This window comes from Schistocerca nitens, chromosome 3, assembly GCF_023898315.1.
Source record: "Schistocerca nitens isolate TAMUIC-IGC-003100 chromosome 3, iqSchNite1.1, whole genome shotgun sequence".
Lineage (NCBI taxonomy): Eukaryota > Metazoa > Arthropoda > Insecta > Orthoptera > Acrididae > Schistocerca > Schistocerca nitens.
The window spans coordinates 536,775,871-536,801,530 of NC_064616.1; positions in this window are offsets into that span (position 1 = coordinate 536,775,871).

The following is a 25,660-nucleotide window of genomic DNA, read 5'->3' on the forward strand; positions in this document are numbered from 1 at the left end:
CTTCGACATTTTAATTGTAGAGCACTTTTTCCAGGTCGACAAATCCTATGAACGTCTTTAGTTTTTTCTTCAGTGATGTTTCCATTATCAACTTACTGCCATCGTATAGAGTATAAATTTTCTTTTCCACTCATCTGTATATTATTCTTGTCAGCAGCTTGGAAGCATGCGTTGTTAAGCTGACTGTGCAACAATTCTCGCACCTGTCGGCTTTTCCTGTATTCAGAATTGTGTGGACGACGCTTTTCGGAAAGTTTTTTGGTATATCGCCAGTCTCGTACATTCTACAAACCAACGTGAATAGTCGTATTGAGGCCACTTTCTCGAATGATTTTCACAATAGCATTGGAATCTATATTTATAGCTTCGGCCTTATTTCAACCTAAGTCATCTCAAGCTCTTTTAAATTTGGATTCTAACACTGGACCCTGTATCTCTTTCCTGTTGATTCCTGTTTCTCCTTTCTGTCTCATCATGAGACGAGCCCTCGCCCTCATAGTGGCCTTCATTGTACTCTATCCACCTATTCATTCTCTCCTCTACGTTTAACAGTGCCATTTATACTGCACTCTTAGTGGTACCGCCTTTTCATTTTTAATGTCACCAAATGATGTTTTGACTTTTCAATACGCCTAGCCAGTACTTCCGATAACCATTTTTTTCGATTTATTCACATTTTTCTTATAGCCGCTTCGTCTTGGCTTCCCCGCATTTACAATTTATTTCAGTCCTAAGTCATTTGTATTTCTATATTCCTCAGTTTCCCGGAACGTTTTTGTGCTTCATTCTTTTGTCTATCAATTGAAATATTTTTTTCTATTACTCATTGTTTCTTTGCAGTTATCTTCCTTGTACCTGTGTTTTTCTTTCCAACTTCTGTGACTGACCTTTTTAGAGCTGTTCATTCCTCTTCAACTAAACTACCACCTGAGCTATCCATTATCACAGGATCTATAGCCCCAGACAACTGTACGTTTGGCTCTTCACTCCTTATTACTTCCGTGTCCCGCTTCTTTGCGTATTGATTGATTCAGAATTGTCTCTTAAGCTTCAAACTGCTCTTCATCATCACTGAATTGTGATCTGAACTTATATTTTCTCCTGGGCACACCTCACTATCGAGTGTCTGATTTCGGAATCTCTGCTTGAACGTGATGTAACCGAACTCGAATGTTCCCGTATCTCCCAGCGTTTTTCGAGAATATCTCCCCCTCTTTTGATTCTTGAAAAGAGTATTCGCTATTACTAGCTGAAATTTACTGCAGAACGTATTTAGTCTTTCTCCTTTCCCATTCTTACTACCAAGCTCATAGTCTTCCTTAACCCTTTCTAGTACTCCTGCCCCTACAACAGCATTCCTATCCCCCATAACTACTAGATATTTGTCTCCCTTTACGTACTGAATTACTTGTTCAATATCCTCTTATACTTTCCGTATCTCTTCATGCTCTGCGTGCGACGTCGGCATGTATGCCTGAAATATTATTGTCAGTGTTGGTTTGCTATCGAATCTAATGAGAACAAGCCTATAATAGAACTGCCACAGTAACTCACCCTCACAGAGAGAGGTGGCGCAGTGGTTAGCTCAATGGACTCTCATTCGGGAGTATGACGGTTCAAACACGCGTCCAGCCATCCTGATTCACGTTTTCCGTGTTTTCCCTAAATCGCTTCAGACAAATGTCGCCATGGTTTCTCTCACACGGAACGGCCGACTTCCTTCCCCATCCATCACTTATACGATGGGACCGATAACCTCGCTGTCTAGTTCTGTCCCTTCAAATCAACCAACCAACCAATCAACTCACCCTGTTCCCTACATGTCAGTTCATAACGAATCCTATGCTGTTATATTCTATCTTCTGCTGCTGTTGATATTACCCTACACTCGCCTGACCAGAAATCATTGTTTCAGCTGTTGAGTTGGAGTGAGAATTCGGGCTGTAGGGCAGTTAGAATAGCATGAAATTAGCGACATTGGAAGCTGTAGTCTCATGACTAATTTTAAAAAGCTGAATGAAGCTGTATGTGTGTGTGTTATGTACGTTCATCATCCAATAATAGTCTTTTAAATTTTTTTCGTGTGCCGTGAGCAGGTAGGTTTTACCGATGCCATGCTGATAATAAATCCACCGGCACCATCTCTATCTCCTCCAACACCGCTGCTACCGTACCTGGTTGACTTTCTGCCTCATGGTATGGAATCAGTTTTATGAATGCAAAAAACATGACCACCCACAGTGGAATATGGCGATGGGAGTGATAGCACTGATTCAGTTTTGATGCAATCAGTTGAGGACCAGCCGGAGATGCAATGGGTCCTCCCATCATCTACAATTTTCAGCTGCACTCGCCTCACCATAGACCATGATAGTGATGACGATGGCACTACTGAAATATCATCATCAGATGATAAAACAGTTTTACTATTATAATTGAATAGATGGTTAGCAAATAATGTCTCAGAATGTTTACTGTATTTCGCCAACCCTATATCATATTTTCGGGTTTTGTGTCATGACACGTGAATGATCTGATGAACTGGTGATAACATATTGCGGTGCACCTGTGTGGTAAGTAACTTTTCTTTGCACACTATAAGGCTTCTGATGCTGAACCAGTGCTGTTCAGTATCGGATGATGTACCTGCGCACTCTACTATGGTGACATGTAAAATGTCAGTATTTAGATGCTAATTCAACAATTACGAGGGTTGGAACTTAAATAGAGGCAACCTATAGAGGTACTCAAGGTACCCTACACCACACACAGTCAGGTGGCTTGCGGAGTATGGATATAGATGTAGATGTAAATGTATTTATTCACAACCAATACAAAAGAGTGTAACAGCAACACAAAATGTAGCGGGAAGAGGTAGAAGGCACCATGTTAAGACTCGTCCGAGCTTTCCAAGTGATTTATTGTTTGCAACTACAGTGCCGCGCTCCCCTCGGTCTGTGTCACCAGGTCCCACAATGCTGCGGACGCAACCTCAGCAACCCGTCAAGCGCTCTGCTAATGTGTCGGCCTTGTACGGCCGCGTTGATATGATGACACCAGGGCTGCACTGGCAGCCGACTCAGCAGCTTTCGTCCTGCGCTGCCTCAGCGCTGCTCGATGATAACTCCAAGGTGGCCTGCACCGTGCGACCTCACTAGTGTGGACTGGGTTCCGGCGACAACAAGCACCGGTGATCTGGCAACTGAATCTGCGGCCCTCGTTCTGGATATTTCCATTGTGTGCTGGGAGCCAATACAACTGCCCGCAGCAGCGACCAATGGAGTGGCCCGCTGCTGGCTGGCTACGGACCCGACGTCAGCCTCAGGGGGTCGAATCAGTGACCTGCTGTGAACTGGAATGCTGGTGTTCTATTTGCTTCCGTGTGTAGCCGGTGGTGTGACATGCTCCACCATCTAGGAGAGCTGCCACACTTGAATGTTTCTTTAGTGAACCAGTACCTATTTATATGCAGCTGTGCCCCTCATTTTTGCTGTACACACTGCTCCGCATCACGAACTCATAACACTTAGGTTGGGCAGTGGGCTAATTCTGCCTGTGACTTCCGCCTTGCTACTGCGTGTACTTTTTCCGATGGTTCTACGGCCCTGTGGCCTCAGTTTTACTTCGGAACTACTGGTGAGTGTAACTCACTGTAAAGAGGCCTGCGCCTGGCTGTAACTTGCGTGCTGAGAAATATTGCACCAAAACTGACTTTTCCTATCCCAAACAGTAGTGCCGCTATAAGAGTTATATGTTAGCACCTATTACTGTCCATCAAAGTAGTCACCAACGTTGTGTAGAACCTGTTGCCAGCAATGTGGGAGGCGTTGTATACTGTTAGCAGACCCAGTTCTATTGGTGGTGCTAATGGAGCTGTCTACTGCCTGTCGAATCTCTGGAACAGTTCTGAAGCGAATGCCGTGAAGCCAAAACCGAAACGCCAGTCCAACTAATGGCGTCATTATGGGTCGCCGTGAAAGTCGAAAGTGCGTCAGAGCCCCAGTGCTGTGAAAGTTATGATGATTCTCGTGTATGACTGTGATGGTGTTATCCTAATGCATTACGTTCCTCCATGGCAGACCATATATGCACAGTATCACTGTTCATGTTAGGAGCATCACCTTCAACCAGCTTTGCAAAAGAAGCGGCGATACTTTCTGCACAGCCCACCCATCATGTTGCATGACAATGCGTGGGTGCATACAGCGCAAGCTGTGGCTGCTCTGTTTGGTCGATGGGACTGGGAAGTACTGTACCATCGACCATACTTCCCGGACGTAAGTCCTTGTGACTTTGATTTGATTCCGAAGATGAAGGAATCGCTTCATGGCATTCACTTCAGAACTGTTCCAGAGATTCGACAGGCAGTAGACTGCTCCATTCGCACCATCAACAGAACAGGATCTGCTAACGGTACACTACACCTTCCACATCGCTGGCAACGGGTTCTACACAATGCTGGGGGCTACTTTGAAGGACAGTAACATATGCAAACATGTAACTCTTTTGTATCGGTTTTGAATAAATAGTTGTCACTGTTTAAGTTCCTATCCCCGTATATCGAGCCACCGCTGCATATTTAGTCCTTCGCTCAGATTTACGTTTTAAGACGGCCGCTTTCGGTGGCCCCTCCCTCATAGCCCTCTCCCGGCTCCTGCTGAGCCCCTGCTAGCCTCATGTGAAGCTTCTATCAAGTTCATGGCACGCCCTCGCCTAACCCATGCTAGCCTTTATCTGCAGCCCCATATCTTCGAGTTTCCCAGTTCTGGCAGCTTATGCCCACACTAGGGATTGCATCAGCACCTCACCATGAAATTTCTCCAACGAGACTTTCCCTTAGTAGTGACACTTGTAACCAACGCTATGAATGACTCTAGGTCATGTAGTCAGGATCAGGACGATCTTTTAGTTGTGTTATTAATCCGCATTCTGTTTGAACTGTGCTTAGTTGTGTGGTGCAGAAATACAGTGTACTTGATAATCACATGGTTCTAAGCCCTGTTGACCAACAGAATTACTGGGAACAGTAAGAGTTTATGTTTCTTTTTCCTTGAGGCCTATGAAATAACAAGATGCACTAAGTCCAATGCACCACTTGCTGACACAAAGTAACGATCCAATATTTAAGCAAATGCAGGTAACAGTTTCGGATTCTCGGCAGCACATACAGGCTAAGACAAAAAATACAACGCACAACGAAGGAATTATGCGAATGGAACAGTAATCTACAGATGTGATATACATATACAGAGAAACAAATGATAGCAATTTCATAAAAAAAATTCAAAGATTTATTCGAGGGAGCTTCACAAATTTAACAAATCAATAATGCGTAGGTATGCCTCTGGCCCGTATGCAAGCAATTATTCGGCTCGGCATTGACTGGTAGACTTTTTGGATGTCCTCTTGACGAATATCGTGCCAAATTCTGTCCAATTGGCGCATTAGATCGTAACAGTCCCTAGCTGGTTGTAGGATTCTGCACATGATGCTACAAACGTTCTCATTTTGGGAGAAATATTGCGGCCATGCTGCCAAGAACGAAGAAAAGCAGTAGAAACTCTCACTGTGTGCGGGCGGACATTATCTTGATGAAATGTAATCCCTGGATGGCTGACATGAATGGCAACAAAACGGGGCTACAATGTCGTCGACGCATGACTGTGCTGTAAGGGTTCCATGCATGACAAACAAAGAGGTCCAGCTATGAAATGAAATATCCCCCAGGCCATCACTCCTGGTTCTCGGACCATATGGCGGGCGAAAATCAAACGGTTATCCCACCACAGTCAGGATCGGCCCTAGACTCGTCTTCGCTCATCATAGGGTCTCAGTTGGAAGCAGGACTCATCATTGAAGAAAATTCTACTACAGTCAGTGAGAGTCCAAGCTGAAGGCGTAAGATACCCCTGACAGACGTGGGATACCACACGTGGGCTTCCGCCATACAACCTCACAACCATGATAGGGTCTGGGGTGCCATTTCATTTCATAGCTGGACCCCTTTGGTTGTCAAGCATGGCACCCTTACAGAAAACCGGTCTGCAGACGATATCATATACCGTGTTTTGTTGCCTTCATGATAAATCATCCTGAGCCTACATTTCCGCAAGAAGATTTCCACCACCGAACGGCGAGAGTTTCTACAGTTTGTCGTCTTTCTTTCCCAACCCTACGTTTGCTACCAAGGTTGCTGGGTCTCTTCCCATTTGAGAAGGTTACGAGCATTAAGCGAAGGCTCCTCTAATGCGTCAACAGGGTGGCTGGCTCACCCAAGTTTCTTGTAAGTGGTCAGCCAATCACGATCTAACGCGCCAAATGGACAGAATCTGGCATGGTGTCCCTTAGGAGGTCATTCAGTAACTATATCAATCAATGCCAAGTTGAATAACTGTTTGCATAAGGGATAGAGGTTGATCAACGCTTGGTACTGAAACCAGTTGACGAAGCTCTTTCTCTTTAATAAATCATTCAGTTTTTTTGGAACTGTAATCATCTGTTTTTCTGTACACATACGTCACATCTACCGATTTCCGCCGCCTCCAATAATTCCTTCGTGGTGCGCTTTTTTTTTTCTTTTTTTTGTCTTACAGTGTATGAGCTGCCGAGAATCCGGAAGAACTATATGGATCTAGTTAAAAAATATATGGTTATATTGTGTCTACTTGTAGTGGACTGTACTTGGTGCATCTTGCTGTTCCATAGGTCTTAAGAAAAAAGAACCTTAAACTGTTACTGTTCCCACTAACATATGCTGTAGGGATTTTGATCCGGTTTTCACTAATATATGCACTGAAAATGAGAAATGTTTATGTGTATAATTCATAGATATTTCGTACAATCTACCTTAATTATGATCAATTAAAATTATGTGGTGAAAGTGAATAATTGCATCCTAACGAATAGCCGCCATAGCTCGAGAGACCAGTGTGTTAGGATCTTATGGGCCCCCAACGGCGAGGTCATCAGCGCCCTTACACTTATTAAAACAAACGAGTGTGGAGATGAACTAAAACTGTTGTACACTCGAGCACTCGAAATGACCACAGTCACTCTATCTCACATGCACTCTCTCATGCACTGAAACCAGTTAGGAGGGATGATAGCTAATCAAGAAATTAAAACACAGATAAAACAAAACACAGAGGAGCTAGAAGAAAAGCACAAGGAAATGTGACTGGCTGACCACTTACAAGAAACTTGGGTGAGCCAGCCACCCTGTTGATGCATGAAAAACATTTCCCTAAGATCTTGTTAAAAATATTGGACAATTCACACAACTTTAAAACTCGATTCACATTGGTTTGATCACTACATAAAATAGACCGCAGATCCGTCGGAAAATCCATCGCAGTCCGCTGGTCGGCAAATAAAATGTGGCGCACCGTGATCTGCACGCCACAACGACACACATTGGGTGGTCCTCTTGCTGGAGGAAGAATTCATGCGTCATAGGGCTGTGGCGTATGTGAAGACGAGTAAGAAGGACCTCGTCCTGTCGACGTGGCTGGAAGGAAGTACTCCACGGCCGAGTTGTGGGCTTTATGACACAGATCTTGTTGTAGGTCACTTCCAACCACTCGTCTTCCCATCGAAATAGGACTTTATACCTCAACAGCGAGGTGAGAGCAAGCAGGAGGATAGCGCACCGAAATACCTGAGGATCACACAGCCTCATTGGCTGCTCGATCCACCCTTTCGTTCCCCGCAACTCGCATATGCCCTCATACCCTGCAGAAAGACACCTCATTCCCCGGTCGTTGCAGCTGGAGGCGGACATCCTGGATATTCTGGGTTACTTTATCTGCTGGGTAAAAAAATTGTGAGAGTGAAGGGCGCCCAGAGAATCCGAACAGACGAGAAATCTAACCCGAGGAGAACGTCACATCTGCTCCAGTGCCCACAAGATCGCATATAATTCTGCGTCTAAGGTAGTAAATTTTGGAGGCAGTCTAACGTTGAGGACGTGATTCGGGAAAACGACACAGCAACCAACGGAGTCCCCCTGTTTGGACCCATCTGTAAAAACAGCTACATGGTTATCATGCTCAGATAAAATGCCAGAAAAGATCACATTAAAAACGGAAGCAGTAGTGTTATCTCTCCTGTACCACACCAAATCTAAAATCACTCTGGGTCTCTCCATAACCAGGGCTGCAAACGGTAAAAACCCTGAATTTCGAATCATACAGGCTCCACAACGAGTGACTCCATTACACACTGCAATCGGATCCCAAATGGCATCGTGGCCCTTTGACGGTTGGAAAAAAGACACTCCAGAGGTGGACAGGAAATAGTATAGTGTGAGGGTGAAGTTGGAGCTGTGAGGAACTTAAACACTTGACTCACCATGAGGAGCTGGCGCCGAATGGTAAGTGGCGGTTCCCCCGCCTCAGCACAGGGGCTGGGTAAGGAACTGGTCAGATAAGCACTCATGGCCAGCCGAATCCCCTCGTGTTGGACAGCATCAATGATCCACAAATAAGAAGGCCTCGCTGAACTATACAACATGAGCTTGATGATGTTCAGTGCCCCCAGGGTTCTGGCTTTCAGGTCTCGCAGGTGTGGCAACCAGGACAATCTGGAGTAAAAAATGAGGCACAGAAACCCCACTGTGTCTAAAATTTAGGATGGTGTCCCCCATATTCAAGGCAGGCAAACTAAAAAGACTACAAGAACGATTAAAGTGAACACCCACACACTTATCAGAAGAAAATGGAAAACCCGTCTTTGCAACTCACTCCTCTGACCTCCATACTGTAAGTTGCAACTGACGGCTTGCCGTTGCAACACTGGAGGAAGAACTGAAAATCGTCCACAAATAAGGAGAACTGTAATGGGCTCCCTACCGTAGACATGGTACTGTTGGTGGCTATGGCAAAGATTGTAACGCTTAAAATACTACCCTGAGGGACACCATTCTCCTGCTCAAATCGATAAGACAGTCTGTCACCAACTCGGGTCCTAAAAAACTGCTGAGACAGGAAAGACTGTATAAAGATGGGGAGGTGGCCACAAGAGCCCCATTGCCACAAAAGCCTAATGATGCAATTGTGTGTGAATACAGTGTCTTCAAGAAGTATCGTAAGCCTTACTTATATCGAAGAAAATGCCGATACAGTGATGCTTACGGAGGAAAGCCTGCTGAATAGCCACCTCTAGGAGGATCAGGTTGTTGACAGTGGACCGAAATCTTCGGAATACACACTGAGAGTGTCTAAGGAGTTGCCTGGTCACTAACAACGAGACCAGACGACAGTTAACCATTTGCTCCATGGCCTTTCCTACACAGCTCGTTAAGGTGATGCTCTGATAAATACTTAGACACTTGCAGTTCTTTCCTGGTTTGAGGAGAGGGATCAAAACATCGTCCCTCCATTAGTTGGGGAAGTTGCCTGTCTGCCATATTAGATTAAAACATTCAAGGAAGATTTCCTTTGACGTCGCTGGCAAATGTCGGATGCGGTTGTCACTGGGTACAGTGTCATAAGTCTCAGTGAGCGCCGATTCGAGCTCCCACATGGAGCTCCCCCTGGAGTCCAACTTTTCCCTCTCGACAGTCGCACAGTAGCTACGAAACACCAGATTGTGGCTTGTATTGATAGTTGTTGTTGTTGTCGTCTTCAGTTCAAATGGTTCAAATGGCTCTGAGCACTATGGGACTCAACATCTTAGGTCATAAGTCCCCTAGAACTTAGAACTACTTAAACCTAACTAACCTAAGGACATCACACACACCCATGCCCGTGGCAGGATTCGAACCTGCGACCGTAGCAGTCCCGCGGTTCCGGACTGCAGCGCCAGAACCGCTAGACCACCGCGGCCGGCTTGTCTTCAGTCCTGAGACTGGTTTGATGGAGCTCTCCATGCTACTCTATCCTGTGCAAGCTTCTTCATCTCCCAGTACTTACTGCAACCTACATCCTTCTGAATCTGCTTAGTATATTCATCTCATGGTCTCCCTCTACAATTTTTACCCTCCACGCGGCCATCCAATGCTAAATTGGTGATCCCTTGATGCCTCAGAACATGTCCTACCAACCGGTCGCTTCTTCTAGTCAAGTTGTGCCAAAAACTCCTCTTCTCCCCAATTCTATTCAATACCTCCTCATTAGTTACGTGATCTACCCATCTAACCTTCAGCATTCTTCTATAGCACCACATTTCGAAAGCTTCTATTCTCTTTTTGTCCAAACTATTTATCGTCCATGTATTGACAGTAGTTTGTGCAAAATGCTTCGTCAGTGTCTCAGAAATGTCTCTGGGTGTTGACTGTAGGCACCCCTGTTTCAGCACTCCTGCTGTCGGTAAACGGCGGTGTTCACCAGGAATCCTTGGGATGGCTTTCTATACTTTTTTGGAACAAGTGGAACGGTTGATGGAGTCCAGAAACTCTTTCCATGCTCCTTTGTTGCGTTCTTTAAAGACACGGCGAGCCTTGGTTCTCGCGATTCGAAAGGCAGTGAGATTGTCTGCTGTTCGGTAGCATTTAAACTGTCGAAGAGCAGCACGCCTGTCCAGGATGGCTGAATGGCACTCGTCTGTCCACCAAGGTACAGGTCGCCTTTGAGGAGGGCTGAAAACTTTGGTATGGGTAGGTCAGCAGCATGATGGATCATATGTGTGATGTGATCAGGCCATTCCTAGACGCTGTCACGGTGTTCAAACACAGCCACAGAATCAGCGTGGGCTGGAGAGCAGAGACATAGATCGATGGTACAGGAAGGAGTCGCAGTGTCAGTGTTTAGGGTGCACAGCTCTTGAGGTGTCCGGAGGCTCTCCAAAACTCGACCCCGAGGGCAAGTAGTGGTTGAGCCCCACAGGACATGATAGGCATTGAAGTCTCCCAGGAGGAGGAATGGTCAAGAGAGTTGTTTCATAAGAACTGTGAGAGCCTCAGAGTCTACTGCATTCAGTCGAGGTAAATAAAGAGAGCAAACTATAATCCTCCGATGTGTATGAATTTCAACTGCAACCACTTGCAGGTCGATATCCAGGGTCAGAGAAGAGGATTCGTGCCAATTATTGACTAACACGGCGATCCCTCGTTTGGCCTTTTCTCCAATCAAGTCATCCGTACGATATAGCGTATAGCCCCGCCGTACAGGAGCATCAGATGCTTTTAAATGTGTTTCCTGTGAACACAAGCACAGGAGTGTTGCTGTGCTAGGAGTTTCAGTTCCTCCACATGTGTCCTGAAGCCATCCATCTTCCATTGTATAAAGGGAGCAATGTATCAGGGTGATAATACCTTCATCCTGACTTTCTGACAGGAGGGGAACCCACAATGGGTGGAGGCTCAGTTTTTGGGCGAGATGATTGCCCCAGTCCGACATCAAACTCCATCGCCTTTGAAGAAGTTTCGAGAGAGACGTCAGATAGAGTGACATTGGTATCATTGGACTGTGTAGCTCCTGTCACCCTCAGCGTGCTAGTCTTGGCCTTTCATTTCGATTTTTTTGGATTGAGGCGTCTTTGGATCCACGAACTCAGAAGTAGTAGGGGGTGTAGCAGCGCTGGGCGATCCACGAGACTTGACCTGTGGAGGATCAGAAAGGTCCACGATGTCAGCAACCACGGCCTTTTCTGAAGTTTGGGGAGGGGGGGGGGGGGCTGTGGCTGGCTTCAAAGGAACCACAGCAGCACATGTGCTAGTGCTGATAGTACCAACCTCCGTTTGTGTAGCGGCATCAGTTTTCAGGACTGGCTGTTTCAGAGAAGGAGGCAGCGAATGTGTGTGGCTGCATGGACTTGTATAACTTCTTGACTTCATCATACAGGCGGCGCTGTGTCATTTTGATTTCCTGTATCTTCCGCTCATCAACGAAAATTCTGCAGTCCCTGCTTCACACATGGTGATCCCCAGAGCAGTTGACACACTTTGGAGGAGAGGAGCAACCAACTCCGTCATTGCGGCTTTACCACACTTATCGCCAGTGGCTTCTCCTTTATAGTGTGCCCAAAGCGCTGGCATTTAAAACACCACATTTGATTTGGTTAATACGGTCGTAAACTGAGGCATAGGAAACCTGCCTTCACATGTTCTGGTACTTTGGTGCTGTTAAACTTAAGGATAGACGATTATGATTTTACGAGATCACCATCCACTCGTTTCATAACGCGTTGCACGTAGACAGTTTCTTCCTGGGGCCATTCGGATTTCATATTTCAGTTGATCTCGGGGAATATCACCTACATCACTGCAAGTCATAACACCTTTGCTGTAGTTCAAGGTGTTGTGGAATTTAGTTTCTACCGTATACTCCCCGAGGCATTGAGATCTCTGAAGGGTGCTGACTTGCTGGGAATTAGATCTTTCAACCAACAGGGTCCCATTTTGCAAGTGCGTAACAGATTTTAAGGTATCAGCAATGCCTTCTAAGCCTTTTTTAAAGATCCCCTCTTTTCTTCTAACTATAAGATACACATTCTGCTAAACAGCATGCATTTTGTTAATACTGACTGAATCAGTAGGACTGGCTACACTAGTCCTCTCGTTAGAGTAGGTGCTGGTACCTTCAAGCGGCCCACCCTCTCCGCTGAGAGGGGTAAAGAAACTTTCGGAAGATCCGTTTTGGTCCCACGAACAGCTAGAGAAATAAGTGTCCACTCAGACAGAGTTCCGGATGCCTGAGTAAGCCTTATACAACTGAGGTGCGGAAGACTCCCCAGAGGTTGCTCACTCATGACTGTTCCATCCAAACAGCCATGCATCCCATCAGCGGGCAGCACACCTTGAGACTGTGGGTATTTTTGATAGAGGTTTATTCCGTCCTCGCGATCCGGGCGATCAAGCCAAGATCCCCGTTCCCTGAGACACACGACGTTTCACAACCACGCCGCATGGTGGTCGCTGAAGCGTGCCCAGAGCTTACGGTGACAGAGGACAGACGGCGATTACCAGTTCCCAGCTCAAGGACCCCGGGGTTGCCAAGCCCGTACTCAGCAAACAAATGCTGAGCCTCTGAGGGCCACTAGTCCGATGTAAGTGTCATTCCACTCTCTAATAACAGGTGCGAAAAATTAACAATGTGCATATTTAAAAACATAAATGTCTAATTATCTCCTTGTTCTGTGTGTAATATTGTTAAGTGATGCAGAATTCAAAAAGAACTCTCACAATGGGGAGTGACCGACCGCATTCTACGAAACGGGAGTTGATTGTCTCGTCTCCCACTGAGATAAATGTGTTAACGTGTTCGGTGATTAGTTTTGAATGGAAGCATTCCGTGGCCCCGTTGTGACAGGTCTTTGATTTTCATTTGTCTGCCCTTATACTACAAAACACTGTACATGGCGGAGAGTACTTGGTACAAATTTTAGCGGTTTTCTGCCCTATACACATATTGGGCACAGAAAAGTGATTGTATATACGTGTTATAAAGTTTCTCATCATGTTCCTGTGGACTCTTTTTCAGATATACGATGGTGACAGTAGAATCATAGTGCAGTCGATCTTGGAAGCGCAGTCCCTAAAATTACGCAGAAGACTTTAGGGAGAGCTACTTTGTCATTCTTCCATGGAATCCAATTTACTGTGGAGATGAGAAACCAGCCAATGGATTGTATATGCAGGTATCTGAACATGTCTCAGACTGTTCCCCCACCATCACATTGTGGTGCCAGCCACGTTTCAAAAATAATTCCTGACTACATTACCGACGTGATATGTGCAGTGGCTGCTGGCCTTCATAGCGAGCACAGCACTACAGCTGTGGTGGTGAAGACCTGGCTTTGCATGAAATGGTATCTATATGGGTTGCGTTGTTGTGGCGCATATGGGTGTAGTCATGTAGCAGACCACAGGAGGTAGTATTCCGAATTTTCCTTCTTGATATCATAAAGTCATTACAATTCCTGTCGTACCCCGGCAGTGGTGCTAGCAGTACAGCTGTGGGAAATTGTTTAAACTTTAGCTATTAGTGCAATTTTGCTATGTCTTGTGTGCCACCTGCACTGTGTGTACATACATGTCTGTAGAATTGCCACTACTCGAATTTCCTTTATTTTCCGCTACTTTTACCTGCCCACAGTAATGTCATCCTTGTCAGACATCTCTTAGGCAGCCTGACAATGTTAAGGCAATATTTATAGTAAGTGCAATGTGAAGTATTTTAAAACACTGATAATGGGAGAACAACCATCTTACACATTTTTAAAAATTATGATTGAGCATTACCTCTGTGTCTGTGTCTTTTGAGGCAGATGCGTGCTGTGTCATTTGGAATTTATACATTCAGTGTTATGTTAATCTGTCTGGGAAGGCATGACGTCAGTTTTGGATCATAACTTATACTAATTAATATAATGCAGCCAACAGGAAAATGCCTCACCATTTATACGTCACCACTTTGCCTTGAGGAGTGGGGGAGGATGGTGGAGGAGGGGGAAGTTGGACCTTTTTGAGTCATAAATTATAACCATTAAAATAACATGGTCATAAATTAGAAGTAAGCAAACATAACGTAAGAGCACAAGTTAAAAATTCGTTTGCATAATGATCATTAAATTATTCTCGGCCAAGTGGCCAATTTGTTTACGTAACAAAGCAATGGATCCATTGCGCCAGAACTGGTACAGGCCCAAATACCCTTTGAATTGCGGTCCATTCTACACTTAGTGGCTGATCATACGGTATAGTCGACCCTTAGCTTATGGTGCGGGTTGCCCGTCCAGCCAGTGCCTGGATTAGTTCCTGCTTATCGATACTACTTTCTGGCGAAAATGGATGGTGGTTGCCGTAGTCAGAAATGAAGAAGCTTCTACATGATAAACTGGCGTTGGGAGCTGCATCAAACCAGTCTTCGGATTGAAGACCAAACCAAGATAATGTTCCTTTGAGGGACGTTACATAGTTTTCGAAATAAAGAATTACTGTGTTATAGGGTGCACCAATCTTTATAATGAAATTTTTCGTGCAATAGAAAATTATAAACTTCAATATGTAAGTGAAACTCATGGGAAATTAACATGCTCAGGAAGATTAATAGTAATAAAAAGTGAAGATATTGTAAATATGGTTATTCTCCTTCGGAAAACTAACACGAACTTAAAATTAAGGTGCAGAAATTGAAAAAAGTCTTAAAACGGAGGAATTTTATAAAATACACTTCATGTTAAATTCTTAGTACACGTCCCCTCCCTTCATGTTCACACAATAATTTACATTCGAGACCGTGAGGTTTTGAATGCCAGCGAAAGCATGTCATCTTGACTTCAGTAAAATTCTTATATTTCCTTGTGTTGTGCACTTGGCAAGAATTGTACAACAGTTGCATGTTTTCGTAATTTGCAACATCAACACAAGCAGTTGCAGCGTTTTGCAATACGAAGAATTAGACAGTGTTCTTCCCTACTTTCCACAAATTTCATACCATTTTGCATTCAGCACATTGTAAATTCATTTTAATTCCTGGGCCAATGAAGGGTACTGCCATTTTATAACGTCTTCAACAATTAAATCTATTTGAATTCATGTGCCATTTAAGAGGAACACCTTTTTGTCTTTATGTTGTGGCTTCACCGGGCAATGTTAAATGCCACCTGTGCATCATGTAACGTATAATCTACGTATTGACTCACAAAAATCCAGTTACACCAGTATAATAAGAAGATGTGAAAAATACTACATTTTCATTTTTATTTTTGAGAAAATAAATGAAAGTTGAGGAGCTGATAATGTGAGAGCGGCTCTAATATATTGCTATCTTGAGAGGGTTTAATTCGTTTAAAATAGGGGGATGACCAATTGGATATTTGTAAAAGTAGATTCCAGTTGTGAACAGGGATCCATCATTCACTACTATTTACTCTGTTGATATGCAGCTGTTTTGTTAAAACCCCCACATCTTCTTTGATTAATGCTTGGTTGCTCGGTCACAACAAGTGCTATAGTTACGCCGATTTCTAAGTTATTGAAGAAACATCGATACCCTGTCGTTTAACTGAAAACAACCCAAGCTAAACCTGTACATGGAAAACGCCAAAACTTGGTATAACCTTACGGTGAGGACTTGATTTGCTTCATATTCAGATTCATACAGAGCAAGCCCCTGATATGGCACGGCGTGTTTACTGTAGGATGGGGAGCAAGAGTAAAACGTTTAGCAAAGAATAAATCATATATGAATCCAACAATTTACTGACACTGAATGAATATTAAAAAGAGGATCAGAATAGTATCACTTTTATGGTTTCAAACTATTAAAGTCCCTTACGTATTCATGACGGAAAACAAATGCAGTTTGCATTGTATGCGGCATTGGGATATCTTTGTACACTTAAGGGACTATGATCTACTAACGCAAGGGTTCCTATTCTGGCAGGTCTATGCATTATCAGTTAGGCAGCGGAAAGAAAGAAAGAAAGAAAGAAAGAAAGGAGAACTAGAACTTGCAGTTTCAGCGAGTTCCAAAGAACAAACATTGAAACGGGACAAACCGACGAGGCACGTGTTTCTCAACCTAAAATCTCTGTTAACAAGAACACTATGGACTACTGCAAACGAAGTTTTTCCACACGAGTGGGCCGGCCGATGTGGCCGAGCGGTTCTAGGTGCTTCAGTCTGGAACCGCGTGACCGCTACGGTTGCAGGTCCGAATCCTGTCTCGGGCATGGATGTGTGTGATGTCCTTAGGTTAGGTAGGTTTGAGTAGTTCTAAGTTCTAGGACTGATGACCTCAGATGTCAAGTCCCATAGTGCTCAGAGCCATTTGAACCACACGAGTGGATATTGGTTCCTGCCACACAGTGAAGCCATGCTTCCAAGTTTCATATGAAAAGGCAATGTTAACCACCGAAAAGTAATTTAAATTTTATCAAGCACTCCCGATAGCTGGAAACTTTGGTATCATCACAATTTAAGGCGAGCTGTATGGCCCGACCTAAAATTAGATCTTTGCTCAACAGCAGAAAGTATGTACTCACTAGGTCGCAGAAGCCGAGTTTCTTCATAGCCGTACGTGTGCAATTTTCTAGCAGACCCAACTTTCAGCACTTGTATTTTTTGGAAGAACGGAAGTGACCAAAAAGCGAGATATGTTGGTCCAACTACGGCCTGTAAGAAAGAGCTGAAGGAAGTCACGAAGCTCTTATTCCTGAACAAAGGAGAAGTTTCGAGAACATTCTCGAAGCTTTTAGTAGGAAACCTGAAGAGTCAATGAAATGTGTATCTTTCAAAATAGGCCGTGAGCCTCGTTTCTACCGTTGGAGTTTCACCTCAAGTGGGCCGAATTCGGCACTTAGGTACTTTGACAAATTAGAAAGTTATAGAATTATGAAACAGATACGAGATTCACGTATGTCTTTCAACTTCTTGATCAGAAAACTACAGTGTCCTCATTGCTCCTTTGTCGATAAACTGTACCTCGAAAGCCTGAGGCGGGACGTCAGCAGCCATAAATTATGGCTAGGTCGGTACTCACATTCGTTCCACTGGTAGCAGACGCTGGCGTGCAGCAAAGTAATGTCTCCGAATGTTTTATGTGAAAAATCTTAAAGCTTTTTACTTAAAACAGAATTTATTAACTTTCTAGATCTTTATTCTTCATGTCTACATATTTATTTCGCAACACAGACACCCTAGCGACGAACACATTTCTCCCAACAAGAACCAGTTTGTTGATGCCTTCACTTTACAGTTTTTGCCTTTTTTGACTGTGCTACAGCCTCACTTTGCTTGCACCATGACCTTACGATGAGTTGCATATAGTAGCATATCTCGATCTGGTGGCATTAGTCGACGTAGATGGGTAAGCCAGCAATGTTCTTGTCGGCGTCTGAATAGCTATTACGTATCTTTTAGTAAAACATGTTATGGAGAATTGTGCAATACGTAAAATTTGCGCGCATGCTGAGGCATGTGATATTGACAGTAAGTACATCGTCTGATAGTAATTTGAAAGAGACCTCCAGTGTACAATATACCATTTCGTTATTTGTGGACTGATAACGAAGTTCTTACTAACCAAAGTTTTCGTGATTTCAAATCTTCGAGATCATACCTGCGTGTATGTAGAAAGAGACATTGTAAAATAAGTCCTACACGTCTAGACGGGCAAATGGATGATAATGATACTAACTTTAAACAAGTTTGTCTCATTAATCACGTTGCAGGAATCCAGGTAATGTAGTAGTTAAGATGATGGCTGGCAAGAAGAGGGAAAAACGTATTCGAGTCCCGGTGTTGCAAAATTTGTCATGTGTCAGCGACAGCTAATTTTTCAATACCTAATTCGGCTGATATCAAACAATTCCCAATTGGCGAATACATTTCTTAATAGTGATAAGTGATACAGTACTTGATTCAAATGGCTCTGAGCACTATGGGACTTAACTTATGAGGTCATCAGTCCCCTAGAACTTGGAACTACTTAAACCTAACTAACCTAAGGACATCACACACATCCATGCCCGAGGCTGGATTCGAACCTGTGACCGTAGCGGTAGCGCAGTTCCAGACTGTAGCGCCTAGAACCGCTCGGCCACCCCGGCCGGCGATACAGTAGTATAAATATATGCAATACTGAACAAACAACCACACACCAGGGGTAGTAATTACCTTCTTCCATGCAGAATATCAGAATAGGGTTTAATGCAACTGTTTGGCATTACATCACGACCTCTTATCGGGGTTCAGTAAGCGCTGCATGAACTGCAGTAACTCGAGATGCTAGGCAAACATGACTGTAACAACACGTGGACTAGTGCTAAAGGGACGAACCGTCGATTTGATGTGGTCCATTCCTGTCAAATCGTTTTGAAATCTTGAGAACCGTATGGTCGGCTTTCGTGTATGATATCCTCATGATTGAGGCACTCACCCAAAAGGTCAGCTCAGTCTGGTCGCAAATTATGTCAATACTTGGCAGCGCTATGTGCCACAAATCAGACACCAACAAGCGGGATGAATATGCTGTTGCATTCCATGTGAACTGTTGTATCCCCACGAAGTTGCGACAAAGATATTCCACTAGCGGACAGTGAAACGGAAGTAGAATTGAGAGTCTTCTCGATAGGGAACGGAGCTGTTTGAGGAGTGGATGCGGAAATGTTTCTAAGTGCTGTATCTCCACTTTATTAGAAGAATAAAAAATAGTATATCTCTTTTGTACTTACCTTGCGGCAGAAAAATCTAGAAGTTATTTTTGGAACTTTGGAAATTTGTGTTAATTTCCTATGGGACCAAATAGCTGAGGTCAGAGGTCCCTCGGCTTATACACTACTTAATCTAACTTAAGCTAACTTACGCTAAGGACAACACACACCTATGCCAGTGGGAGGGCTCGAACCTCCGACGGGGGAAGCCGCGCGAACCGTGGCAAGGCGCTTAAGACCGTGCGGCTACCCCGAGCGGCGAAGTTATTTTGTTAGCACATAATTATGCTGCGCACCTCATCACTTCAAAAAGTAATGAGACAAATTAGAAAACAAATAATTATTTAAGAACATTCTACGTGCCGTTAAAGGGAACTAGTTCTCAGAGTCAATAAGAAACTTTTCGTTCCTAGTAACATTAATACCAAAGCACTAAATTTTATTTGTGGTAATAACGCAGTAACAACTTAACTAGACTATTGTCCACAAAATCAATTTCTCATTTCTTTTACGTTTCCTTATAACAGCCGGCCGCGGTGGTCTAGTGGTTCTGGCGCTGCAGTCCGGAACCGCGGGACTGCTACGGTCGCAGGTTCGAATCCTGCTTCGGGCATGGGTGTGTGTGATGTCCTTAGGTTAGTTAGGTTTAAGTAGTTCTAAGTTCTAGGGGACTTATGACCTAAGATGTTGAGTCCCATAGTGCTCAGAGCCAGCCTTATAACACAATGACAACATTAATCAATGAAAAAAAAATTTTTTTACACAACTCCATTCTTGGAATCAGACTCTCCAAAGTTTACTGTAAAACACTCTGTGTTGTCGAAGAAATGGCTGCATCGTCAACAGGTCTTTCTGTCTGGCAACTGAAAAAGATATCTGTCCTTTCACACGAAGTACGGAATGGTATTCATCTGCCATGCCCTTTACTCTTTTCAAGACATTGACACTTTACCTTCCACCTGCTTCAGAGTAAGGATTATTAATAGCCATTGCAGATGGATCGATGCGAGGCACATTGACCATACTGCATTTGGAGGTATTACACGCATTGGAAATAATGTTTCAGCAGCATCTTTAAAATCAAAGAGGTCAGTTTCATTCATTGTAATGACATGGAATGGGATGATAGCTTTGACTGACGGAACTCCTCAGAGAAACACTGGTGGCACAAAGCCCGTTCACCTTCTAGTAATAAATGTTTGAAACATTTTCTTCGCCATTTGACATTTGGAACAAGTCCAGGGACTTACAACAGGGTACATTAAACACAACGGCGCTGAAAACGCGTTTAAAAAAAAACGGTAGTTATACATTGCTTGCGACCATCTTGTTATCCGTGAAGGTATTTATCTGCCTGCAGCTTACCGAGTGAAGTCACGTGTCACCGTTTCCCGGCTTGTATCGTTTGCGAATATGATCTGCATCACTTCGAGGTTTATTCGGAGCACTGCGTAGCCGGGTCGACTATCATGCTCATAAAGATCAATTTGTGTTTGTATCTAGTGAGATATAAAAGCAATATGAGATCACACAATACAAAATATCGTATCACCATAACGAGACTTTTCTACAGTATTGGTATACTGAACAGTGTTGATTGGAGGTGCAGAAGACCAGACGACGAAGATCAATCTCTACGAAAGACTGTTACAGACCTGTGAACAAGATACCATCTCGCAGCTATTGCATCTACTCTTGACGTGTAGGATGCCCATTTTCGAATGCCACACGTGTCTAATAGCACGCCATTCCTGCCACATAGAGGCCGACTCTGGGAGTAGAGGTGGTGTACACTATCCAGTCATATTAATGTGATCGTCTATCAAAGGCCCGAATAACAACCTTTTCCAGCGCGGACCGCTGCAAAAATACCAGGAAGGGAGTCAATGGCGCTCTGGAAATTGCCGACAGAGATGTGAAGCCATGCCGACTACAGTGTTCTGGTCAGTTTTTAGTTGAGGATGCATGGCGAGAACAATCAAATCGAGGTGGTCCCATAGATTCTCGACTGGGGAGTTTGATGGCCAGGGGAGTACGCTGAACTCATCCTAATGCAATTCTTCCCACGCACGTACACTGCGAGCTGTGTGACACGTTGCACTTACCTGCAGGTGGGTGCCATCCTGCCACAGAGAAATAAATTCTGTGTAGTGGTGGACATGTCCCCAAGGACAGATGAGTAATAACGTTGATCCACTTACAATCTGGAATGACGAGTTCGCCAAGGAATTTTCATGAAAATATTCCCTCGACCTGGACCCTTCCAACGATTGTTGCAGGGTAATTAGTTTTAGACATTTTACTCCCTAGACGACAGCGGCTATTCGTCCGATAGTGCATAAAGTGTGACTCATCTGAAAAGGACTACCGTGCCACTCAGTGGACGTCAAGTTGCGATTTTCCATTCAAATTCCAGCCTCTTGTCGCTAATGGACAATAGGCAGCATGCGTACATAAACCAGTAACCTGCTGTGTCCGCCATACGCAGCAACGTTCGATGAACGGTCGTTGAGGTAACACTGATGGTAGTCCTGTCGTTTATCTGGGCGGTCAACTGCTGAACAGTTGCGCGTCTGTTTCCCCGTACGTATCTCCGCAACTGTCGTTCATCCGTGTCATCTATGCCGCGTGGTGCACTACAGTTCCTTTGGCTCCGGCCTTGGTTAGCACCATTTTGTCATGCACGGTATATTTTAGCTACTGCAGCACGCGAACAGTTTACAAACTTGGCCATTTCAGAAATGCTTCCACCCTTGCACTGAAAGCCATTTATGATGCCCTTTTGGACGTCAGATAAGTCGCTCTTTATTCGCATTCCGACAACGACTGTACTGTTTTTCGAGTGGCCCCGACCCGGTTCATATATCCTCCACTGCTACTGCTGCCGCCTGCCGTATGTGGGTGGTTATTGCAAGTTGACGTCGAACACAGTGGTGGTCACATTAATGTGACTAAACTGTTTATCTGAGTGGCATTCATTAATCAACAAAAAGATTGTGACTACGGAGGTAATAGTTTGTTGGTCATCATTTGAAACGCAACATCGTGTGGTGTCACCGCCAGACACCACACTTGCTAGGTGGTAGCCTTTAAATCGGCCGCGGTCCGTTAGTATACGTCGGACCCGCGTGTCGCCACTGTCAGTGATTGCAGACCGAGCGCCGCCACACGGCAGGTCTAGAGAGCCGTCCTAGCACTCGCCCCAGTTGTACAGCAGACTTTGCCAGAGATGGATCAATGACAAATACGCTCTCATTTGCCGAGACGATAGTTATCATAGCCTTCAGCTACGTCATTTGCTACGACCTAGCAAGGCGCCATTACCAGTTTATATTGAGATTGTAATTAATGTATCATCAAGAGCGATGTTCTCCAATTATGGATTAAAGTTAAGTATTCAAGCAACTCCGTACTTTATTTAGTAGACTCAACTCCTTTAACTGTTCCAGACCTCACGCCAGTCTGCGTGAGCTTAAACGCGTGCATTTCGGGCTCCTCTAGTAACACGGTGTTGGCTCTTCTGCCAAAACATCACATGGACTCGAATATTCCTTCGTAGGATTCCGGGATATGCGGAACCACATGTTTACTCATAGGTCACGCAAGTCCCGTAAATTACAGGCCACTGGTTTATGGACTTCCAGGTGACCGGCATTAGCATCGCTGGGGCGTCCGCTCCGATCAGGCTAATTTTCTGGCCAAGATATCATCGTGAGCTCATTATAGTGCTCCTGAAACCTGTGCAGCAGGAATCTGGCCTTGTGACTCGTACGGGCATCGTGCTTGAAGATAACATCACCGTCGTGAAGACATTAAGCGTGATGTCGGCAGTAAAGTTTACAAATTCCAGAGCTTTCAAGGTGTCTTCGATTACCTGAGCATTTGCCAGGTGTCTCTGGTGTATGTCCCTCATTCAATGATACTAACCCTGTTGGCCTACATCCATGGTGCGATGAATGCTTCAAACAGCTGTCTGGCTGTATAATGGCATAATAGACACATAGACCTAAAGTAGAAAGATATGTGTTTCATCCAGCGAGGCCACTCGTTCCCACAGTCCCATGACCAGTCTTGATGTTCCCAACGCAACTGCAATCGAAACTGACGAAGTAGTTGACCCTATATAGGATCAGGTAGGGGCGTTATGCTCGGAGTCCCAGGACTGTACTCCGTCGTCATATTTACCACAGACCGCCGCCTGTCCTGATTTACAGAGCGGAAAAGCTTCCAACCTTCACTCCCAATGATGAGGTGTGGACGTCCAACGCTTTCTCACCTGATCGTTTCCGAGATGCTCGTTCCAGGCACCGCGCGATAATAATCCGCCATTTTTCAAAGTCGCGTATGTAAGAACGTGTTTCCATCCCTTAACGTCGCTAGATGATTTCCCACTCGTTTCAGCTACGCTAATATAAGTGACGAAAAAAAAAATCGCAGTGCCAAGAAATAGATGTGTGACATAAACTAAAGTTGGTAGGCGTGTTTATACATCTGAAAGATTATTTCTGTCCACATTTCGCGCCTGTCGCATAAGAGTGGCGCTAGAAGCACCACTGTGAGAAAGAAAAGCAGGTTTGCTTCAACTACAGGCTGTAATGGTCGTGAGTGTTAGGCCGCTTTCACACGGAGCCTCTGAAAAGCGCTTCTCGGTGGTGCTTCAGCTCGCAAAGCATTGTAATGGGCGCCTTCACGCCGTCGCGCTTCTGTGGCGCTCACGTGTCAGCGGCGGACTACCGCCACCCTTGGCGCAGAAGCACCACTGGGCCACCACTGGCTTCCAACAGCGGCCCTCACTCACCACACGGTGCGCTGCTGACCGGCCAGGCAGCGGGTAACGACACATCTAAACACATGGCTCGAGTGCTCACTGTTATCTGGTAGTACCGTCGTGTACTTCATACTGTTGGCTAGAAACTGAACTCAAAACAGGAAATTTCATCTGTGAAGCTAAAAAAATCCATCGATATGCAACGTGGCGAGTGGGGAATGTTCAGATTAACTGCAAATAATTAAAGAATTCAACGGACGCTGGAGGCAAACGTTCTTCTCAGAAGGATATGATTGGGGAGCGTCACATATATTTCGTCCCACTTGTGTTGGGTCTGTTGACATGTCATGTAACACACAAATACTATTGTCCTCAAATTTGTATCCGTCTCGATAACGAACAAAACTGTGCATCACACAGACATTTTTAATGATAGTTTCAGCAAATTTTGGAGATACATTCGAGGGCCGATAAAAAATTCTGCACTTTTAGCAAGAAAGCCAAAACTACATTTAATGTATCTTCTGGCACTCCACAGACTGTGTATGAAAACTCACTCGAAAGAAATTGTCTCCGTATTTACGCAGTGAGAAAGAAGACATACCTAAACCTTATCCACCAACGATTACAAGAGAAAAGTAATCACAATCTTTACACAGCTGTCACTTGAAACAAGTTTAGTTTCACTGTTAATTAACTTCTTATGAAGAAATAATTTATTAAACACGGATGAAACTGGCGACCTTCTACACTGGCGGAAAAGAAATCGTAACACCAAAAATCAATTAATGTAGCGTAATGAAATTGCAGGAATACATCTCTCTAGGTAACATATTTAAGGGATTAACATTGTACGACCACAGGTTAAAGTAAGCGCGAGGTATTACATTGCAGATGTGTACTGCTGATACATCATTAACCGCTGAAACCGCCAGAATGTTGAATGCAAGCATGCAAACGTGAACGCATTGTGCTGTACAAGTACCAGATGTCAGTCTTCGGGATGAAGTTCTACTTCTGTTCCTCTTTGGTCTGTCTGTACAGAGATTTGTAATACTGTCTGTGGATGACACAGGAGTTAACGTCTGCTGATGTCTCGAACGTGATCGATTGGAGATAGATGTGGTGATCGAGCAGGCAAAGGCAACATGTTGACATTTTGTAGAGCATACCGTGTTACAACAGCGGTATGTGTGCCAGCGTTATCCTGTTGGAAAACACCCCCTGGGATGGTGTTCATAAATGGCAACAGAACACGTCGAATCACCAGATTGAGGCACAAATTTGCAGACAAGCTGACCGGGATGGTCACGAGAGTGGTCTTGTTGTGGCACGAAATCGCACCATAACCTCAGGTGTAGGTCCACTGTGTTAAGCACGCAGACATGTTGGTTGCAAGCCATGGGCTCGTCCTCTTCTGACTATCAAATGGCCGTCACTGGCAGCGAGACAGAATCTGCTTCCAACAGAAAACACAACAAATCGCCACCCTGCCCTCAAAAGAGCTCTCTCTTGACACTACTCAAGTCGCAAATGGCAATGGTTTGGGGTCAACGGAATGCACGCTACAGGGCGTCTGGCTCGGAGCTGTCATTGACGAACCAATTTGTAACTGTTCTTTGTGTCGATGTTGTGTTAGCTGCTGTTCAGATTGCTGATGCAGATGGAGCACGACGCACCAGATCCATACAACGAGCAAGATCGTTTTCCTTCTGAATAGTCTCACGTGGGCGTCCGGAGCCCAGTCTTCTTACGACTGTACATTCTCATGATCATCGCTGCCAGCAGTCATGTACA